General features: G+C 39.8%; 1 protein-coding gene across 6 annotated transcripts in view; it reads left to right on the forward strand.

Annotated features, from left to right (window-relative positions):
* Positions 1–489: 489 nt before the first annotated feature.
* The window catches only part of ZNF148 (zinc finger protein 148), a 138,950-nt gene continuing 118,618 nt past the window's right edge, over positions 490–20,821 (forward strand). For 4 of the 6 annotated variants that reach the window (XM_061166974.1, XM_061166973.1, XM_061166971.1 and 1 more), the window contains exon 1: positions 492–737. The gene's annotated coding sequence lies outside the window, so the exon portion shown is untranslated. Of the gene's footprint in view, positions 738–1,405; positions 1,614–20,821 lie in introns of those variants that run through there. The other 2 variants (XM_061166977.1, XM_061166975.1) reach the window with 2 other exon arrangements.

Genomic DNA, 20,821 nt, shown 5'->3' on the forward strand with positions numbered 1-20,821 from the left:
AAGGGCGCAGGGCTACCACCTCCGGGACAGGTAGCATTTGGGATGGTAGTGGACAACGACTGGGGGTCACAGCGGAGAGGGCTGGGGAAGAGAGTAGAAACTAAAAAGTCCCCAAATTCTGATAGATAACCTTTCACCTGGGTCCCCACCCGCCCCTTCCTTTGCCCTGGGCCTGAAATGCACCCGACCACTGAGCCCTCCAAGTCTCAGGGAGTTAGGCACTGATTTATACTGAAGCCGGGCCCCCATCTCAAAGACGTTTCCTCAGTTCTGATCTTTTTCAAATTGCTTTCCTTCCGGGTCCAGCCCGAAGGGACCCTGCGGCTCAGGGCCAGCTTCCCGGACCACGCCGGTCTGGCGATACGCAGACTTCGGAATCGAAGCCACGCTGGGTCTTCTCAACCTGATCCCCAGCCCAAGGAGGGCGGGCACCGCGGAGCGCTTCCCAAGTGCGGGGCTTCCCACAATGCACCGCGCCGGCAGTGGCGGCGACCGCGGCGGCGCTCTAGACGCGGCATGTCTGCGTCTCTACTGCTCTGGGAGGAGGAAGAGAAGGAGGAAGAGGAGGAGGAGGAGGGGGAGGAAGAGGAGAAAGGCGCAGGGGTGGGAGCTGTTGCCGAAGCTGCCACAGCAAAAGTTCTCCCCCCTCCCCCCTTCCCCTCCTCTCAAGGGCCCTAGAAAGGTTGAAGCTGCCGCCGCCTGCAGTTGGTGACCGCGCGACTCGGCGCCCGCCCGCGGTAAAGCGCTCGGCCTGGCAGGCCCGGGCCCGGGGGAGGGCGAGGGAGGGGGAGGGGGCGGCGCGCGGGGGGAGCGCGCGGCGGTAACGGCCTGACCCCGGGGGGAGCGAGCCGTGGCGAGGCTGGGGGTGGCCCCGGGACCGGCCGAGGCCGAGGGAGACGCAGGAGCTGGCTGGGGGACGGGAGGAAGCAGGGCGCGGATGGTGGGTTGGGGGGTTGAGAAAGGATAATGACGGGGGTGGTTGAAGCGAGAAGGCAGCCTCCGAGGCCTGAAGCGGGTGTCAGAGGTAGCGAGGGAGGTGGGATGGTTGCACGGGATGGCCCGAGGGTGCTGGATGTGGGTGTGAAAAGCCTCGGGAGACACCGGGTCTCTGTCTGCTGTGCCTGGTGCAGTGGTTTATGCACCGCAGGCCTCAGTCACTGTTGCTGCCTGAATGTGTTCTTTGGGAGAAGGGAAGGGCAGGGGTTGGAGAAAAGGGAATCCTTGCAGGAAACGTAGTGGGAGCGTGCACTAGGAGAGAGGCCGGAGGGGAAGATGCCGGGTAGGTGGAGGAATGCAGGGGGCGGCTGTGGAGGAGTCTTGAGGATTCCGGGGGGTGTTCATTGTGTGGATACATTAGGTATTTCGTTGTGGAAAGAACTCAAGGGTTTCTAAGGAAAGGAAAGAAGGGATATGAGGAGTTTCCCTGAATAGAAAGGGTAGGTTTGAAGCAAGAGGGAGTGTTTAATACCAGAGAATATGAAGAGAATGCATGATAGAATAGACAGATGTAGCAGAATTAGTAAATGTTGGTCCAAAGACTAAAGAGTTATTCCAGATGGGCCAGGATGGCCTAGTTCCGAACCTGTTGGGGCTCTTCTGTAAGATGACATCTGGTAAGTGTGGGTACTGACAGTGTTTGGGGGTCACTGAGAGTGAGACCTTACTCTGTAGTTTGGTCTGAGACATTTTAGAATTGCACCAGTGAATCTGAGAATCGCTGAAGCAGACCTTAAGAAGACGCCTGGCCTACAGGCATTCTCTAGGCCACGGGGTTTAGATTTTAGCAATTTTGAAATATTATCACTTAGCAGTGGCTGGGTGAACTGAACACTACTGGCAGATGCTGGAATGGAAATTACTTGACTTGGCGGTTTTCTTCTTCACTGCCCAGCTTATCTGGTCCAAGAGAACTGTTGCCATATTATTCAGCTTGGGTTGCAGTACACAGGATTATAATTAATGGTGGGGAGAGTCCATGCCTGGTGGCCCTTCTTTGGAGGCCCCATTTGTAGCTCAGATTAGTCTGATTGACAGGATTGCTTCCATAACCCTGGTTATTGGTTCCTCTCTGCTGGTTGGAGATCTTTTCCACTCTCGGTTCCTGACTGTATACCCTCACTGAGGCATGGTGGTATTGGAGAAAATGCATCAGCCTACAAAGTGTGCGGCTGCAGAAGGGAGGATGAGGATATCTGTTTTGGTCTTAAGAAGTTGCAAGGAGGTCAGTACTGGCTGTTTTGAAGTCTAGGGGAACCTGAAGAGACTAGGTGATTCTAGAGCCAGGTTGGAGGGAATATTAGCATTTCCCTATCAGGAAATGTACCTAGGGTTTGCTGAGCTCACACCAGACTGGATTTCCAAGAGGGAACCCTGGGCTAAAACCATACCCTTAAAGTTTATCTGAAAATTATTCACCTTTTATATTATTAAAGACTGTATGCACATTACATTGTAATATTAATTAAACTGAGGAGAGAGTAGTATGAAAAATCCTTTTATGGATATAGAGGGTGGAGGGATTAAAGGGGAAGATAGAAATTTAGGGGAGGGATGGGAAAATTCAGTCATTCCTTCTTTTAGGAAATAACTCTAAAGGAGGATACAGTTTAACATTTGAGTGGAGAGGGTCTTTTATTAAAATTTTTTTAATAGAAATAATTCAGGATTATTTTAAAAAGATTTGAAAAACTTTCTATGTCAGTATGTTTATAGATTTATTTGTTCTTTTTAAGGGTTTCAATATATTACATAGCAGGTTGTACCCATTTTTTTTGCATCATAGTATAAGAAGTAAGGGAAAGTATCCTTTCCCATTACTGGCAGTATATATTATCAGTTCTTTTAGTTTTTGTAAGTTTAATGGATTTAAATAAAGTATATCATTGTTTTCTCTCCATTATATTATATAAAATAATACATGTACGTAATTTCAAAAATTGTCCTGAGGGAGCTTATAATGAAGAGCAGTAACGCCTGTCTCACCTGTCCATTACAGCCCCACTTTCCAGAGACTGCTTCTAAGCATTAATTTTTGTAGTTCTTACCATGCTTTTCTCTAGGTTTCAAGGTAATACGTATGTATTCTTATTTCTTGATTGATCAAAGTGACATTAAAAAGGAGTCAAGAGACTTCTTAAGATGAGTGGAAAGGATTTGTCATTGCCATTATTCTCTTTTTCCTCCTCCTTTTCAAACTTTGATAGTTATTATTTTAGCTTTTTTATTTGATGTCTTATATAGTTAATATTCTTAAAGAAAAAAACATTTAAAATTAGGCTGGAAAAACTACGTGAGATGAGTAAGGGAAGTTAGATTGGTGGACCTTTAGGAAAGACTAGGTTGTAGGAAACAGCATCTTTGCAGCCTAAGTGTTGCTGCTTAGAGATGAGGGGGAGTTGCTTGGCAGTGATAGTTGTTCATCTTGAAAGTAGTTACCAGGTCAGCAGTGCAGAATTCTTTGACAGTCTTCTGGAGAGTTTTAGTGTGGGGAATCTGGGAATGGGTTGAAACAATCCTTGATTATTCTTTCCAGGCTTTGGTGGTGGTCTTATGTTTCTTAGGAAAGAATGGATTGGTGTGATAATGTGTCTCTTGTTTGTGGGCTGGGGGATGGGGAAATTGGTAAGAGGGAGAGGAGGATGAGGGACAGGTTATGGTGGAGATGGTGATAATTTTGTGGGAGGCTGAAGAAAAGGTAAAGAATTCTCAAGACATTTGGATATAGTTGGCTCTGAAGGAGATTTACAGTAGAGTGGTGAGACAGATTTGTGACAGTCATTAAGGAAATTAGCATATTTAAGTCACCAATATGTTGGGAATATGGTGGGAAAGAGCATGCTGCTCCTATATTGTAGATTATTGAAATGTTGGTTTTTGAAATTTGGTATGAGGTTCAACATTCCCAAGTCAGGGTGACAGATATTGGGAGTATAGAAAGGTCTTGCTCCCCTTTTTAAGTCTTGTTTTAAGTAACCCTAGCTCTTGAGGCTCCTCCTTACTTGAATAAGAACAACATTCACATGTTGATTCTATAGTGCTAAATCTTGTATTTGTTTATGGTAATTATTTTGTTTGTTTTGCAAATAGTAGCTAGATTGTAACCTGCTCTAGAGCTGACACTTTCTTTCATTTCTGGGAAAATTGACAACAGCTTGATTCTTAAGTGCTTAATAAGTACTTGTTGAATGACTGATAGAAAGTAGGATTCACCTTACTGTTAGTAGTGGGACTGTGAAATTGCTGAGCATTATGTGAGTATTACAGACAAAATTGTGTGTGTGTGTGTGAGAGAGAGAGTGTGTATTGGAGGTAGTGAAGAAAAAAGGGCTATCTGACTGGGGAAGGCGTTTAGATTTAAGGGAAGACAACAGAATGGATTAGAATGGAACTGTAATAGTCCTGCAGAAACATCTAATGCGTGGGACCAAAGGTTCTCTTCTAATTTGAGGCTAGTTTAATCTGAGTAAATCTGGTTTGGAACTAGAGGCTGGTTTAATTTTGATTTTCTTACCTCAGGCCTAAATGACTGCTTAGAGATCTAGCTGTTTTAAGAATCTGTCTAATTCATTTTGGGGATTTAATAAAAAAGTGTTAGATGAAGTTTCTACCCTCAAGGAATTTATGGTATTTTTATTCTTTTAGAGGGAGAAATACAGTTGTGAAGTAATCCCGTAACTGTGTAAGATTTCAGAAAATTGATTTTTTCTTTTTTTCCCTACAATTCCCTATTCTTTTCCAAAATTCCCTGTCCCTTCCACTATTCTTTTTCCTCCCAGAATCTCCATCTCTCTTGAATGCCACATGTATCCCCAAATTCCGTCTTTCTTGTCACTCTCACAATTACTCCTTCTTTCACAAATTACCCTTTCTTTCTCCAAATTTCCTGTTCTGTTCCGCAATGCTCATGCTTGTGTTCTCAGTCCTATAGCTGTGTCAGACTCTTTGAGACCCTGTGGACTGTGGCCTGCCAGGCTTTTCTGTCCATGGGATTTCCCAGCAGGAATACTGGAGTAGGTTGCCATTTCCTACTCTGGGGGATCTTCCAGACCCAGGGATCGAACCTGCATCTCCAGTGGCTCCTGCATTGGCAGGCAAATTCTTTATCACTGAGCCACATGGGAAGCCCATGTTGCTGTCCCTCACACAATTGTTTTTCTTCCACATTCCTCCCATCTCTCTCCAGCAAAACTCCATTCTCGCCCCACAACCCTCAGTTCTTTCAGAAAACTGATTTTTTAAAACAAGTATCAAAAGTATACCTCCAAATGAGAATTTTTGTATTTTGGTAGTCACTTTGAGTGGTAGTGTTCAAAAGGTTTTTGGAACACCTTTTCTGATGTAATGTCTAGCACATTCTGTACAATTTACTTATTTATTGAGTACTTGTAATGTGCTGTTGAGGGGAGGGAGTCTATAAAGATGAGTAAAATATGGTCCCTATCCTGTAGGAGTTCATAATTGCTCTAGGATAGCACAGTTACAAATAATACCAGCATAATGTTATTCTGAATGGTCTTATTGGGACAAATCTTTTTAGTTTGAAAGGTTTGATTTTTAGAAATATCGAGGATCTGTTAGTATCAATTAGAGTGAATAAAAAATAATTTTGGTTTAGCACAGAAATGGGGATGATTTTCTTGGTTGACTTATTAATTAACTTCGGAATATACTCCCAAAGAGGAATTTGGAAATATTTTGAACAGTGGCAGTAGGTACTAGATGAATGTTGGTTAAGTGCATCAGATGGTTGGATAGATGGAGTGAATAAATAAGTGGTAGCCTCCCAAGGTAACTATTTTAAAGAAGACCACACTGACTTTAATATGTAAATAAATTCTGGCTCTGTTTGTTAACAGTTCATTACAAGATGGTTTATGATTAAGCTCCCAAATGAGTTTTATAGACATTAATTGCTTTAGGAGTTCAGAGAATGGAGAAATAAATATTGGCTTAGGTTTGGGGAGAGGATTTACATGTCCCAAACTTTAGCTGGATATTTGAAAAGATTCCTTAGAGATTTCAGGAGAGGAACTAAACTGCTCCAAATTTCTCTTGCAGCCCTAGAATGAACCTAGAGTCTGAATCTATTTTTGTCTGAATGCTTTCTGCCTATTTCATTTTAGCTACTCCTAATGGTTTGTTCCTCTTCAGATTCACCTTTGCTGGGTAGATTTTGAGCTCCCTTTGGAACAGCTTGTGGGGGGATGGGGTCAGTTCTCAGCTATATCTAGTAAAATTTCTAGTTTTTCCTTTTTTTTGAGCCTGTATACCCCACAAATGACTTGGTCTCTGTGAGTGAAGAGAATGAGTCGACTTGGCTCTGTTATCCTGGCATTTTCCTGAATGCTTTTCTCAGAGCTGCTTTCTGAATTACAGAATAGAATAGACAAGAAAATTGAGGGCATATATCCAGTAGACACATGTTTGTTGAATAAATGAATGAATGAGAGTGTTTGAGATAATTTATCTGAACTGTTTTGTTTGTTTCAGTTTATTCATAACCTGCCTTTTTCTACAAGGATTTAGTGAGGCTGACGGAAATATGTTCACCATAACTGAATTGAAATAATTGAAGTCTAGTTGACGAGAAAAGGAAAGAATGTAAGACTTACCATTATGGATGTTAGAGAACTAGGAATAAAGTAGAATATAAGCAGATGGAGGAGAAATGGTGTTACTTGATGGGAAATGTGATTCTGAAAGAAAAAAGTTATTGATATGTGACAGGTTATGGTTAAAGGGAAGCAAGAGAAGATTGAAAGTAGAGGATTATTTGAAATGACTGATTTTGGGAGGAAGATGATAAGACTTTGAAGGATGAGAGTTTCAGAAGTTTGAAATGTAGTGGAAATTATGATGTTGATTTATAACTGAAGTTTCAGAAAGTAATGGGGTGAGTTTTCTTTAGTCAACAGATAATGCACATTTGTTATGTGCAAAAGCATTGTTAGATGCAATCAGGGATAAATCCTTTGGGATTTAATTCTAATAGAAGGGCTAGACTTGAGCACAGATGACTACACACTGTGATCACAAATGTATTAGGAGAAAAGTACCAAATGTTACTGAAGTTAAAAGGGGGAAAAAAAAAGGGGGGGGGAAACATTTGATTAAGGAAAAGCCTGGGACTGCATTTAGTAGCATGGAAGTGACATTTTAGCTAGTCTTTGAAGGGATAGACAGGATTCTGACCCGCAGAAGTTACTAGAACATTAGAAGAACATTCCAACCTGAGGAATTAACAGAAGCAAAAAGTGGTGAGAAGTCAAGGAGATGTGGAGAAGAGTGAGTTGGTTTTAGGGGTTTTTTTTGTTATTTTTTCTTTTTAGTTTTTTTTTTTTTTTTTTTTTACTATGGTCCACAGTAAGGAAAATGTTTCACGTCTTCATCTAATATATGCATGTATGAATGTATGTTTAGAACACAAAGTTTCAATAACAGTAACTGTCCTTACCATGTTGGATGCACTGTATGTTTCCTTTTGTTCTCTTTGACTAAAAAGAAAAAAAAATGGCTGTCACTTACTAAACTGATTTCATGATGAATTAATTGATCATAACCTGAAATTTGTAATGAAGAATTCATGAGTATGGTATAAGGTAGGAAGGTTCAGTTGGGCTTGAGTTGAAGATGGATGGCCTTTAAAGCTAAGCTAAGTAGTTTGTATTTGATGTGACATAGTGTTGTGCTTGGTAAGCAAACAAGCTAGGTTTTAGTCTTGGCCTTTCTGTTTACCTCCACTATGGTTGTGGAGAGAATTACTTCCTTTCTGAGGCCAGTTTTCTCATCAGAAAATTGATAATCATTACACCTTCTGGCAAGGGTTATTGTGAGGGTTTGAGGATTAAAGTATGTTAATCTAGGATTTAAAGCATGCTAACATATATCATTAACATACAGCTATTGCACTTTTTTGAGTAGAGAATTAAATCAAGGACTGTGTATTAGATATCTTAATCTGATGATAGCTATACCATACAAGATAGATTGGGGACAGTGTGGTGGCAGAGTATGACTGGAGGTGAGGAAAGCCAGTTTGGAGGCTACAGGAGAAACTAAGAAGGGCTTGAATTAGTTTGATAACGAGGATTATAAATGAGGGTGTGAGATGTGATTGGATGGAGAAAAGAGGGGAAGATGACTAGGGAATTAGAGTTGGGGAAAGATGTAAAAGGCAGCAACTGCAATTGGATTACGTCTTTGGATAGTTTGGTGGGTACATTAGAATAGATACAATTTCTTGCATGTACAGTAGGTTCTCAATTGTTTGTTGAATGATTAAATAGGTAAGCCGAGGAATGAACTGTGAGTGAAGACAGTGATAGATGGGTTTGAGAAGGAGGGGTTAGATTGGAGGGTGCTTTTGATGATCTGCCAGGATTTATTCAGTCAGAAAATATTTTTATATACTTACTGTGTGCAAGGTTCTATGGTAGGCTGTGTGAAGGATACACATTTATATATGACATAAACATTTATATATGTTCATATTCTTCAAGGGTTTGTCCTGGAACAAAAATGTGTACACATCTGTCTGTGACAAGTACTATGGCAGGTTCAACTTTGTAAAGAATTGGTACATAGCTTAGAGCTTGAAGGATAAATAAGATTATAGTAGGCATGATGGTGAGGGTTGGCACTCCAGAAAGAAGTGATATGATAGATAGAAAAATTCTGGATATATTAAGTGGTGGTCTACATGAACTGGAATTTAGGGTTCATGTTGATGAATGGAGGAAAATAAAGTTAAATAGATATCTAAATATCCAGGCTGAAGTGGTTCTTAAAAATTTGTTGAGAAATGACTTATATAGAATGCTCAAATCTTGAGTACAGTTTAATTTTTTCTCTTAGGTTTGCATTTATGTAATCATCACCCTGTTCAATATAAGCATTCTCAACATCCCAGAAGGTTTCCTCATGTGTCTCCTCTAAGTTTATGCCGCCTTCAACCAAAAGTAATTACTATACTAACCTCTGTCACGCAGAGTAGTTTTGTATGTTTTCGTATTAGGGGAATCATACTTCTGTATCTGGTTTCCTGTGCTCACCATATGACTGTGAGATTCATTTTTTTTTCATTGCTCTGTGGGGTTCATTATGTGAATATACCAGTGTGTTTATGCATTCCATGATTATTGGAAAATTGAGTAGTTTCTATTTTTTGGAAATACAGAGAGTTTTAACTTGACTCAGTATGTAATGGAGAACCATTGATTTTTGAGTGGGTTAAAGAGTGTTAATCTGGTGACCTGTTTTGTTTGTTTCTCTCTTTTTTTTCAATGAAGAGAACCTAGTAACTAGAAGACAAAGAAGGCTATGACACAAGTGTGAAGTATTGAGAATCAAAGTTGGGATGGTGGTAATGGGAATAAAAGGAAAAGGGGCCATGTAAGAAATAATTGGAAGAAAGAATTGAAGGGTTTGATGGCAAAAGGGCTTTTGGGAAACAGTGGAGAAAAAGAAAAGGGGAACTCCAGGGTTTTTAATTTGGGTGACTGTAAGAATGGTGGTGTCATTAAAATAAATTATTATATCCCTTAGCAGAGCCATGTTGGTGGGGAAGAATGACTACTTTGGTTTTAAGACACATTGACCAGTGTGTGAGGCACCAGTGGAAGTATTCAAGGGGTATTGTCTAGCTAGAGTTAAAAATACTGCTCCAGCTGAGGAAAGAGTTCCAATGGAGATTTGGGAATATGTACGAACAGTTGACAATTGAAGCTACTAACTCTGGGTTTGATAGTGTGCTGATGGCTATAAAATTATCTGGACTAATGATTGAAATGTAATTTGAAACAATCATTGAATAATTTAGTTTAAAAGCAATAGTTATGTATTCAAATTCCTCAGGAATAGATTAGATTGTAGCAGAAGGTAATGATTTAAAGATCATTTTGGGGAGCTGGGGGAAGGTATCCATAAGAGGAGAGAAAATGTAGAAACAGCAGTAAGGGATGAAACCCTGAGAGGCAGAGAAATGGAGAGAGCACCTGGACAGAACTTGGGAAGAGACCCATTCTTTGGGCTAAAAAGAGGACTAGTAGTCATTGGAGACAGAAGAAGCAACCAGAGAGACTGGAGTAGAATTCTGTGTTGTGTGTGCATGCGTGTATGTTCAGTCATTTTAGTTGTGTCTGACTCTTTTTTTACCTTATGGACTGTTGTCTGCCAGGCTCCTCTGTCCATGGGATTCTCCAGGCAAGAATACTGGAGTGGGTAGCCATTCCCTTCTCCAGGGGATCTTCCAGACCCAGGGATCAAACCCACGCCTCTTCATGTCTCCTGCATTGGCAAGCTGATTCTTTGCCACTAGCGCCACCTAGGAAGCCCCAGAATCCTGTGATACAGCGATTTAAATCAAAGGAGGTAGTTCAAATGTCATTGCCAAAAAGAATAAGAACTTGGGTGGTGAGCCATAGGATTTGGTACATGGAATTATTTTGGTCTTCAAAAGAGTAGTTTGGACATCTACTGAGTGAGTTGGGAGAATATGGAAGCATCAGCTATAGGAATTGTCTTAAGTTTATTTTAAGAAGGAGGAACAACTCTTCTTCCAAAACTGAAGGCAAGAAGTAACAGATGGATAAAAAGATACAGCATTTTAGAAGCTATAAAGAGGATTTGATTACAGGTGGAGAAATTGTGATCTGAGAGAATTTTATGGAAGAGATTATTTGATGAGATTAAGGGTTTAAATATGAAAATGATTTGGATTAGTCAATGAGATGGAGAGTTGTATTTAGAATAAGTCAGTTGTAGAAGATTTCGTAGCTTTCTGGTGATGCTTAACACCCAGTGTGTGGGTGTGGAAAAAACAGATGGTGAAGATTGTCTTTCCTTGGGGAAATGCATGGTGAATGTAATGGGAAGTCATGATATTCTGGAGAGGGCTGTATTAAAATGGTTGATGGACAGATTTAAATTGTGTAGGGAGATAAGTGAAGCCAGAAGGAGGTGAAGAGCAGGTGTAGACCTAGAAAATAAAGTAGTGGTGGTTAAAAACAAAAGGTCTGTAAAGTTATAGTGCTAGTGGCACTGCACTTGCAGTTGCTGACCTGTTTTCAGTATATATGTGTAAGGGGCTGAAGTGCAGGTGCAGGTTTTAGGAGTTGAGGAAGGTCAGTGTAGTGTGCAGAAAGGTCTTCAGCACCCCGGTCACTGAGAATAGTGGCTGAATGTGGGACAAAGTAGGACTGAAGTCTTTGTGGGGAGCAAGGTGGGAGGGATTCTGGAGCTTGGTAGATGCTGCAGATAGAATGGTTTAAGAGAGTAATGTGAACTGCAAAGAGATTTTTTAGTGATAGAACAATGGGAGTGGCCTTGGGGAACAAAAAGCAGTTGGTGCTTTCATCATGCAGAAGGAGTGGAAGAATGGATAGCTAAGTTCTGTGAAGCAGGTTGTCCAAGGAAAGCCAAATGAGATAAGATGAGGGGCTATCCAGATAAGAGATGATAGTGATCTGGATTGTTGTAGCATGAGGATGGAGATAAAAAGATGGATTTGTTATATTCACTCCTTCTTTAAGGTTTTTATAAATTATACTTGCAAAATCATAACCATTCATGTGTAATATACTGAGATAAATTCAACTGAGAGATATTTGTGGATTAGAAAGGAGACAAAGGGGGAAGAAAGCTGAGGTGGAGGTTACTAATATGAAAGTCAAAAGACATGGAGTAATTTACTGACAATAGAACATGGACAAGCTGATAGAAGCTAGTAAATGGATAGAAGTGAATGAAGAGATTGGAGTTGACCCTGTATCAGTCTAGAGGGGAGGGAGGGGGAGGGATATGGGAGGGAGGTTCAAAAGGGAGGGAATATATGTATACATACCTATGGCTGATTCATGTTGAGGTTTGACAGAAAACAACAAAATCCTGTAAAGCAATTATCCTTCAAATAAAAAATACATAAATTAAAAAAAAAGAGATTGGAGTTGACCTAAATAGGAATAAGTAAGATGAAGAGGACAGTGAGTAGCTTGTAATAGAGAAAATATGGAGAAAACATAATGCGACCTAGGAAACAAAGCCAGAACCCTATTCCTTCTCTGTGCATGTAAGGACAGTCCTTACTATCCATGATGTTATTATAAAGATTGATAGATACTATGTCATGTGTAATTGTTTTTTTAAAAATAATGAATGATAGAGACATTGAGATTTTTGATCTCTACTTGAATGCCTCAAAAACCACAATTCTGCAAAAATTGTGTGGTGATAATTTGTATGTGTGAAGAGGTTCAGGTATAAAATGGAAAACATGGGGTGGATGGTAAAAGGAAGTGTCCTAAGGAATCTAAAGTGGCTTCTGTAGTTTCTTGTTTTTGTCTGTGACTTTTATCTGATGTATTTCTTAGTGTGTTTAGGAAGTTGATCAGCTCTGTCTTCTCATTTCATTTATTATCTGAAAAAATACTTCTACTTAACTTTTTATTTTAGACTATAGCCGATTCACAGTGTTGTGATAGTTTCAGGTGCACGGCAACTCGACTCAGCCCTACAAGAGAGAGCATATAAATGTATGGTTCTAAGTATGGTTTCCTGTTTTATTTCTAATTATCATTTATTGAACATTTCTAGAGGAGCTGTGTTGCCAATTCCAAAACCAAAATATAGCTAAAACTGAACCATTGCTTCCTTTTTTGTTTTGGTGTAAATCTTCAGCATTATCACCTCAGGGCTTGAATCCTTTATCATCTTCCGTGCTGTAGCCCATGGGGTTGCAGAGTTGGACACAACTGCGTGACTGAACAAGACCTGGACCAGGCCTTCAATGTTTTGGCTTGCATCTTTGCTCTTAAACTTTTGCTTGTCCTTTTATACAGTTGATTTTTGTCAGACTGTGTCTTCTGTTAACATTTGCCGTGTACTATCAAAGACTTGATTCTCAAGTGCTTACCTAACTGTGCTTTTAGAGATTCTCCATTAGTACCTTGCTCTGGTCCCAGTAATTGGCATTTTAAACCATTAAGGGAAAAATGCTGTATGTTTCAAATCCTTACTATTTGCATTATATTCTTCACATGGTTAATGAACTCTTTCATCTTTCAGTCTCTAAGCAAAGAATATTTCCTGACCCTCCCTGTTCAGGTCAGGGTTTTTGATGTTCCTTTATGTTTCATGGAGAGAGAGCATGTTTGTTTATTTACTTAACTTTTTATTTTATATTAGAGTGTAGCCGATTAACAAAATTGTGATAATTTCAGGGGCACAGCAATGCAACTCAGCCAGACAAGAGAGAGCTTATTTAGTGGCAGTGAGAAAAATATGACAAAGCATGAAATATAGTATTGGTTTTCCATCCTAGTGCAGCTTTGCTTCAGGATTAGTTTCAGAATCTAGCTCTGGGTCAGTCACCCTTTTTCTCTTATTTCTACATTTAGTAAGTCACCAAATTTAATAATGAAGAACCTGTGGAGACCACCCAGAGCTTTGAAGGCCTAAGATGGCCCAAGGATGTCACTTGTTCAATTCACAACTTTACTATAATCTGCCAATGGTCTAGAATTGTTTCTAGGACCTGCCTTAGACATCACTGGGCCTTGGCGAGTAGGGGTATGTTCTGAATCTTTAAGTGGATTGTGTGGGTTAGACCAATGGTGGATATCTTAAGGTATGAGGAATGATTATAGTAGAAATGGAGACAGTATGTTTTAAAGTGATAAATTAATTTAACATAGATAAATGACTTCACAAGATAGGGATTGGATGCCTGAAAATCTTGGTTCATGTGAAAGAGTTTTCCTTGTAAATTTGAGAGGATCCAATATATAAGGGATTAGAATGACATACACAATTGCTGTTTTGCAGGGTGCCCTGTATACTTGTCAACACATACATACACACCTGCATGTGTAGATACATACAATGATAGAGATAATGTGTTAATTTGATTAAGTTTTATAATTAGAGTCTTTGGGGAAATAAATATGGTAGTCTTGTTATAAGTGATTCAAATGAATTGGTAGAGAGTAGTTGGAAAGATGGTTAAGTTATTGGGGCTATGTTTAGGAAGTAGAATTTTCAGTGACTTTGGTGGCCTGTCTGGCACAGTTTCACAAAATTTGAGGGCCATTTTGGGCAAATTTGTGTGTTAAGTTGGGGGATGTTAGCTTTGAGGGATTGTAGGATCAAACAAAAAATGCAGTGCCTGAGAAAGTTATTTATGAATTGACTTGATAGATGCTGATAAAAATTAAAGAAGGTATTTGTGGGCAAGTTTGTGTAGGTAAGAGGGAGATGTAATGGAAGGGATTTAGGAGAAAGCTTGTTATTATTAGAAAAGTAAACTTCAAAAGGGTAAAATTGAAAAGACGGTTTAGTGAAAATAATTCTTTTGAGAAAATGCAGCTCATTGGTTGAAAACAGGAAGGCAAGGGAAAAGTAAAAGGAGTAAACTAAGGTGTGGAAGAGTTAAGAGGAAGGATTAAAGAAGAGGTTACTGGAAAAGATTTATTGTAAGGAATGTTGTCTTAAATACTACTTTTGATAGTGCTTCGGTGTGGAGGGGGACTTTTACCAAGGACAATTCCCTGTAATAGTTTTATTTCTTAAGAAAACCGGGATGTAGGGAGCCCTCGTAGCCCTCCTGTAGGGAGCCCAGGCTCGCCCGCGCGGGATTTCGCCGGAGCTCGGCCCAGCGGCTGGCGGAGCTCCGCGCTTGGTGGGCCCAGAGCCGCCGCAGCTGCCTGCGAGCGCGGCCGAGCGGAGGAGAGGCGGGCCGGGCCGGCGGGACTCGGGCCTCAGGGATCCGCGCACCCTCGGGCCCTCGGGGGGCGCTCCAGCGAGCGAGCAGGCCCGGGGCGGCGCGGGGGTGGGGGGGGGGCCGGGAGGAGGGGCTTCCCTGAGCGCCCGAGCAAAGCTCCGCACGCGGCTCGCACCGCTTCCTTTTGTTGTGTGTACGGGAGTGCGAGTGCGCGCGCGCGTGAGTGCGCCCGTGGGCAGGGAGGCGGCGGAGGGGGGCCGCGAAGCTGGGGCTTTTCCTGCTGGGGTGGCTGTCGCGCCCGGGCCTTGGCGGGCGGTGGGGCCTTGCAGACACCCGCCTTCCGGGTCGGGGCCCGCGGTGCAGTTCAGGCCCCTTCCCCCAGCGAGATGGCAAACTTTGTGAGTGACTTCTCGGCGGCTAACAAGTGTCTGCCTGACAGCGGGGGGCCGACGAACGTTAATTGATACCCTCCTTTCGGTCCTAACCCTGTTTTTTTTTTTTTTTTTAAACAAATCTTATGTTGGTCTGTATTGTGTTTACGGTTTTACGGTGTGCGAAAAGGTCAGACGGGTAGCTTGGGTCTACTAGACACTTTTTTTACTTGGTATCAAGAGCGAAAAAATGTACGCTTGTACCTTACCCGTATATTGGTTGCGCTACTAAAACCTGCGTGGTTAGTGGTAAGAACAGTCCTAAAGGCCTTTCCAGAATTAGGCTATAGGGCACACTTTGTCTCTCCAGACTTCGTGAAGCACTTTTTACAGTGCCAGGAAAGAACTACTTGTGTTGGAGACTAGATAAAGTTAGGATATGAAGAAGTTAAAGCCCTTCCCAAGAGCTTGCATTAAAAACAGCTTTTTTTTTTTTTTTTTAAACATAAATTATGATTGGTGTAGTTTGCATATAGAGTTTTACACAGTTGGGTATGGTGTGATTTTAAAAAGAGCGTTTCTTACTAATTTTACAAAGGGCAGTGATAAAGGCACCACACCACACAGTTTTGAAATTTCAACTATGTTAAATGTTGCTATAAATAAAATCCTATTCAGATTTTTAGATTTAAGAAATCTAAAAATATGTTTGCAGTTGTCCTTTGGGTGCAGGAAGAAGCCCTAGGTTTCTCAGTGCTTGTTTCTGGGCAGATTTTCAGTATTGTCAGCGTGATATGGGTGTAGAACCTTAACCTGAGTGAATAATTTGCTTGAGATTACCAGTCTGTTTGCAGCTGGGAATAGACTCTGGGTCTCTTATTCCCAGTCTGGTGACCTATCCAAGAATAGACTAAGGAAACTGGGTATTTGTCTGTTTGGTGGAAAATATGGCCGAGTTGATTTTATACTAAGTATTAAAGAGCCAGAAAGGGAATGTGTGAACGTTTAATCTCTGTAGCACTTAGATGTATGTCGTTTCTCCATTCTTTAAATACATAAAGGATTTGAGGATATTCATGTTGCTTTTTATGGCATTTGTAGCATATTTACATTTGATTAAAACATAGATGCTTATTATATTTAACTGTGGGGGATGTGTTTTTCAAGTGGGTGTTCTCAGTGGTTGAAGAATAGTTGGTAACTTGATGTTTAGCCTCATAAATGGTAGGGAGAAGAGGAATTATGTTAATTTCATATTAAGTTCTGAGAAAAAATCTTCAGCAGTCTTTATTGAAGATGCTTACAAAGGTCCTGATGGAATACCTGTGAATTTTCTCCTCAGCTTTCTGTATTGCTATTTTCATTATAATTACTAGCTATGATTTATTTTGTTCATTCCTAGTCTTTCCTTATACTTTTCCTCCTGTGTCACAGAAACAGTCTCTCTTCTTCCTGCTTCTTATCTCCAAAGGACCCTGCAAATTTTTAATCTTAATACAGTTCTCCATGAGAGATGGTTTTGGCAATGTCTGAAGACATTTTTGGTTGTCATGCTGGGGGATTCTGTTGGTATCTAGTGGGTAGATACTAAACATCCCACAATGCACATGATAACCCCCACAACAGTTATCCCAGTGCAGTGTCAGTAGTGTTGATGTTGAGAAGCCCTGATTTAATTATTGTGGATGATATTCTACTTATAATTTGTCATGTAATTGGTATCTATATCACATCTGTTATAAATCTTTTCTTAGAGTTGTCATTAGAATGATCATGTGTCAGAGGTTATGAAGTATATTTTAGAGCACCAGTTAATAAGGTTTTGGAGCTGAAGGATTAACAAGTATAACTCTTGAGTATCTGTATAAGGGAACAGTTTCAGAGAGACTGTGACTTACCCAAGGTCCTACGGATACGGAGAGCTCAGGTCTTGTTATTTCTATTATAATTTAATTTTAATTTACTTAATTAAAATTAATTTTAATTATTACTGAGGGAAATGGTATTTTATAACTTTTGGTTGATAAATTTAAATAATTAAAAATTTTAAATTGCATCATGAGAATCTCAATATTCACTAAATCATTGTTACTTTTTCGTATTTCCACGCTGAATTCTTCAGCATGGTTTTGTTAACTGTTGTAAACTTTTCAGCATCGTCTTTTTAAAAAACATTTGAAAAATTAAAAAATGCCACATAAAATTTAAAAACAATTTGGAGTTAATTAGGATATCATTGGCAATATTGCAGATGCAAACCCAACTAGATTTGTTAAAATGTCTTAGGGTGTCTTGAATTTAGACATCTGTTTTATGAGGATTACTATAATGGTCAGTTATTGTACTGATTGTAAATCTATTTTAGCACGATTCTTTCAGTTAATTTTAGAAAAAGATACTGAACTTTCATGTGAAATGCAATTGGATGAAATCTAAATTGGATATTTAGATTTAAATTGGGTATTTTAAATTAAGTGCTGTATTGTTGGAGGAAGAAATATGAAGTTCTTTTTAAGTTAAAAAATGTTTTCTGTGGTGCTGCTTTTTAAAAATGAGAAAAACAAGTAGGACAGAAGACCAATATGAGCAAAGATTAAAAAAAAATTGTTTTATTTAAGAAATACAAGAAATTTATTTTACAGAAAAATTTTAAATGTTTTTTAGCAAAAAAAATAAAATCACTAACTGGAATACACTACTGTTAATGTTTTGATATATGGCATCTTATATTTTTGTTAACTGTTTATTATGAAAAATTTAAAAAGATAAATAAATGCAGCATTCTTATTAACTGCTGTATACCAGACTAGCCTCAACAGTTAGCCATTAATGGACAGTCTTAATTTCATCTGTGCTTATGTGCCCTGTCTCTCAACTTACATGATTTTTAAAAACATGTTAATTTGAAATAATTATAAACTCATAGGAAGTTGCAAATAGTAGAATCCTGTGTATCCTTTACCCAGCTTCCCCCCAGTGGTGACATCTTATAAAGGACTAATAAGACGAAGTTAGGAAATTGACATTGGTATTAATACATTACTGTTACAGAAATTGCCAAACTTAATCAGTTCTCAACATTTAAAAAAATTCAGTTATTTTGGATAATTGCTTTACAGTATTGTATTGGTTTCTGCCATACATCAGCATGAATCAGCCATAGATACACATGTCCCCTCCCTCTTGAGCCTCCCTCCCACCCCGTGTCACCTCTCTTGGTTGTCACAGAGCACCAGGTTGAACTCCCTGTGTTGTATAGCAAATTCCTACTGGCTGTCTTATCTCACCATTTTTTAATCTTGATTTGTTTGTGGATTTATAATTCTTTGTGATTTTCTCCTATATATAACTTCATGAAGCTATCACACAGTGAAGTTACAGAACTATTCCGTTACCACAAAGAAAATCCCTCTTGCTACCCTTTATATTGGCATCCTACCCCAAAACCCCTCCCTGTCCCCTGGTGACCTGTCTTCTATCTCTGTAGTTTTGTCATGTCAAGAATGGTTTCTAATGATATATTAATGCGTTGTTTAACCGTTGATCTGTTGAAGGACTTTTGGTATAGTCAGTGTTTTGCTATTAATGATAAAGTGATTACGTACATTCATGTACAGGGTTTTTTTTAAGACTGAGGCATGCAGAATATTAGTTCCCTGACCAGGGAGTAAGCCTTTGCCCCCTGCACTGGGAGCATGGAGTCTTAACTGCTGGACCACTGAGGAAGTCCTTATATATAGGATTTTATTTGCATACAGTAATCTGAGATAAATGCCCAAGAGTGAGCTTCCTGGGTTGAATTGGAAAGCATGTGGCTCAGTGATTAAAGAATTTGCCTGCAATGCAGGAGACACAGGAGACACAGGAGATGATGGTTCAATCCCTGGGTTGGGTGCCCAGGAGAAGAAGTGGCAACATTCCAGTATTTGCCTGGGAAATCCCATGGACTGAGCTACATGGGATCCCATGGTGGGTTATAGCCCATGGGGTTGCAAAGAGTCGGACACAACTGACTGAGCATGCATACACTTGGATGCACACATGTTTAGTTTTATAAGAAATTTCCAAACTGTTTTTCAGTGTGGTGTACCATATTACATGTTACATTCCTGTCAGCAACGTATGAGACATTTTCTGCATCCTTGTCAGCATTCGTTAGTATTGTTATTTTTTATTTTAGCTGTTTTAATGGGTGTATAGTGATATTTTACTGTAGATTTAATTTGCATTCCCTAATGGATAATGATATTAAACATCTTTGTATGTACTTATTTGTTGTCTGTTCATATCTTTTGCTCATTTTTTAATCTTTTTTTTTTTTTTTACATTTTTGAGCTTCAAGAGTTCTTTGTATATTCCAAATATAAGACCTTTGTCAGATATATGGTTTGCAGAGATTTCTACTTCTTGAGAGGTCTTTCACAGGTCACATTTTCAGGGGAGAAAAAAATTTATTGAAGTATAGTTGTGTTACAATGTTGTGTTAATTTCTGCTGTATCGCAAAGTGACTCAGTTATATACTCTTTTTCATGTTCTTTTCCATTATGGTTTTTCATAGGATATTGAATATCCCTGTGCTAGACAGTAGGACTTTATCTTGTTTATCCTTTCTATATATACTGGTTGTTAGTAGCTCAGTCATGTCCAACTCTTTGTGATCCCATGTAGCTTGCCAGGCTTCTCTGTCCATGAATTTTGCAGGCAAGAATACTGGAGTGGGTAGCCATTTCCTTCTCCAGGGGATCTTCCTGACCCAGGGATTGTACCCGAGTCTCCCAAATTGCAGGCAGATTCTTTACTATCTTGAGCCACCAGGGAAGCCCACATACTGGCTTGCATCTGCTAATCCAAAACTCCTAATCCATCACTCGCCCACCTTCAGTCTCCCCTTGGCACCTGCAAGTCTTTTCTCTATGTCTGTGAGTGGGTCTGTTTCTGTTAAGTAGATCTGTTCATTTGTGTTGTATTTTAGATTCCACATATAAGTGATATTATGTGGTATTTGTCTTTCTCTCTCTGACTTAATACAATAATCTCTAGGTTCATCCATGTTACTGCAGTTGGTGTTATTTCATTCCTTTTTTATGACTGAATAGTATTCCATTGTGTAACTATGGACTTCCCTGGTAGCTCAGCTGGTAAAGAATCCGCCAGCAATTCAGAAGGCCTGGGTTCGATCCCTGGGTTGGGAAGATTGACTGGAGATTCACTCCAGTATTCTGGCCTGAAGAATTCCATGGGCTGTTTAGTCCATGGAGTGGCAAAGAATTGGACACGACTTGGTGACTTTCACTTTCACTTTTCATCCATGTTATTGCAGATGGTGTTATTTCACTTTTTTAATGGCCAAGTAGTATTCCATTGTGTATCTATACCACATCTTCTTTATCCATTCATCAGTTGATGGACATTTAAATTGCTTCGATGTCTTGGCTGTTGTATGTAGTGCTGCTATGAACATAAGGGTGCATGTAATCTTTTCAAATTATAATTTTATCTGGATACATACTCAGAGGTGGTATTGTTGGATCATATGGCGACTCTGTTTTTAATTCTTTGAGGAAGCTCCATACTGTTTTGTTGAGGTTTGTTTTATGGCCCAGGATATAAATGAATATTTCATGGATGTTTGAAAAGAAATTCTGCTGTTGTTGGGTGGACTGTTCTATGTATATCAAGCTGACCCTGTTGGTTAGTTGTGTTATTAATATAGCCTGTCTGATGAAAAACGGACAA

The sequence above is a fragment of the Dama dama genome, chromosome 19 (genome assembly GCF_033118175.1).
Source record: "Dama dama isolate Ldn47 chromosome 19, ASM3311817v1, whole genome shotgun sequence".
Lineage (NCBI taxonomy): Eukaryota > Metazoa > Chordata > Mammalia > Artiodactyla > Cervidae > Dama > Dama dama.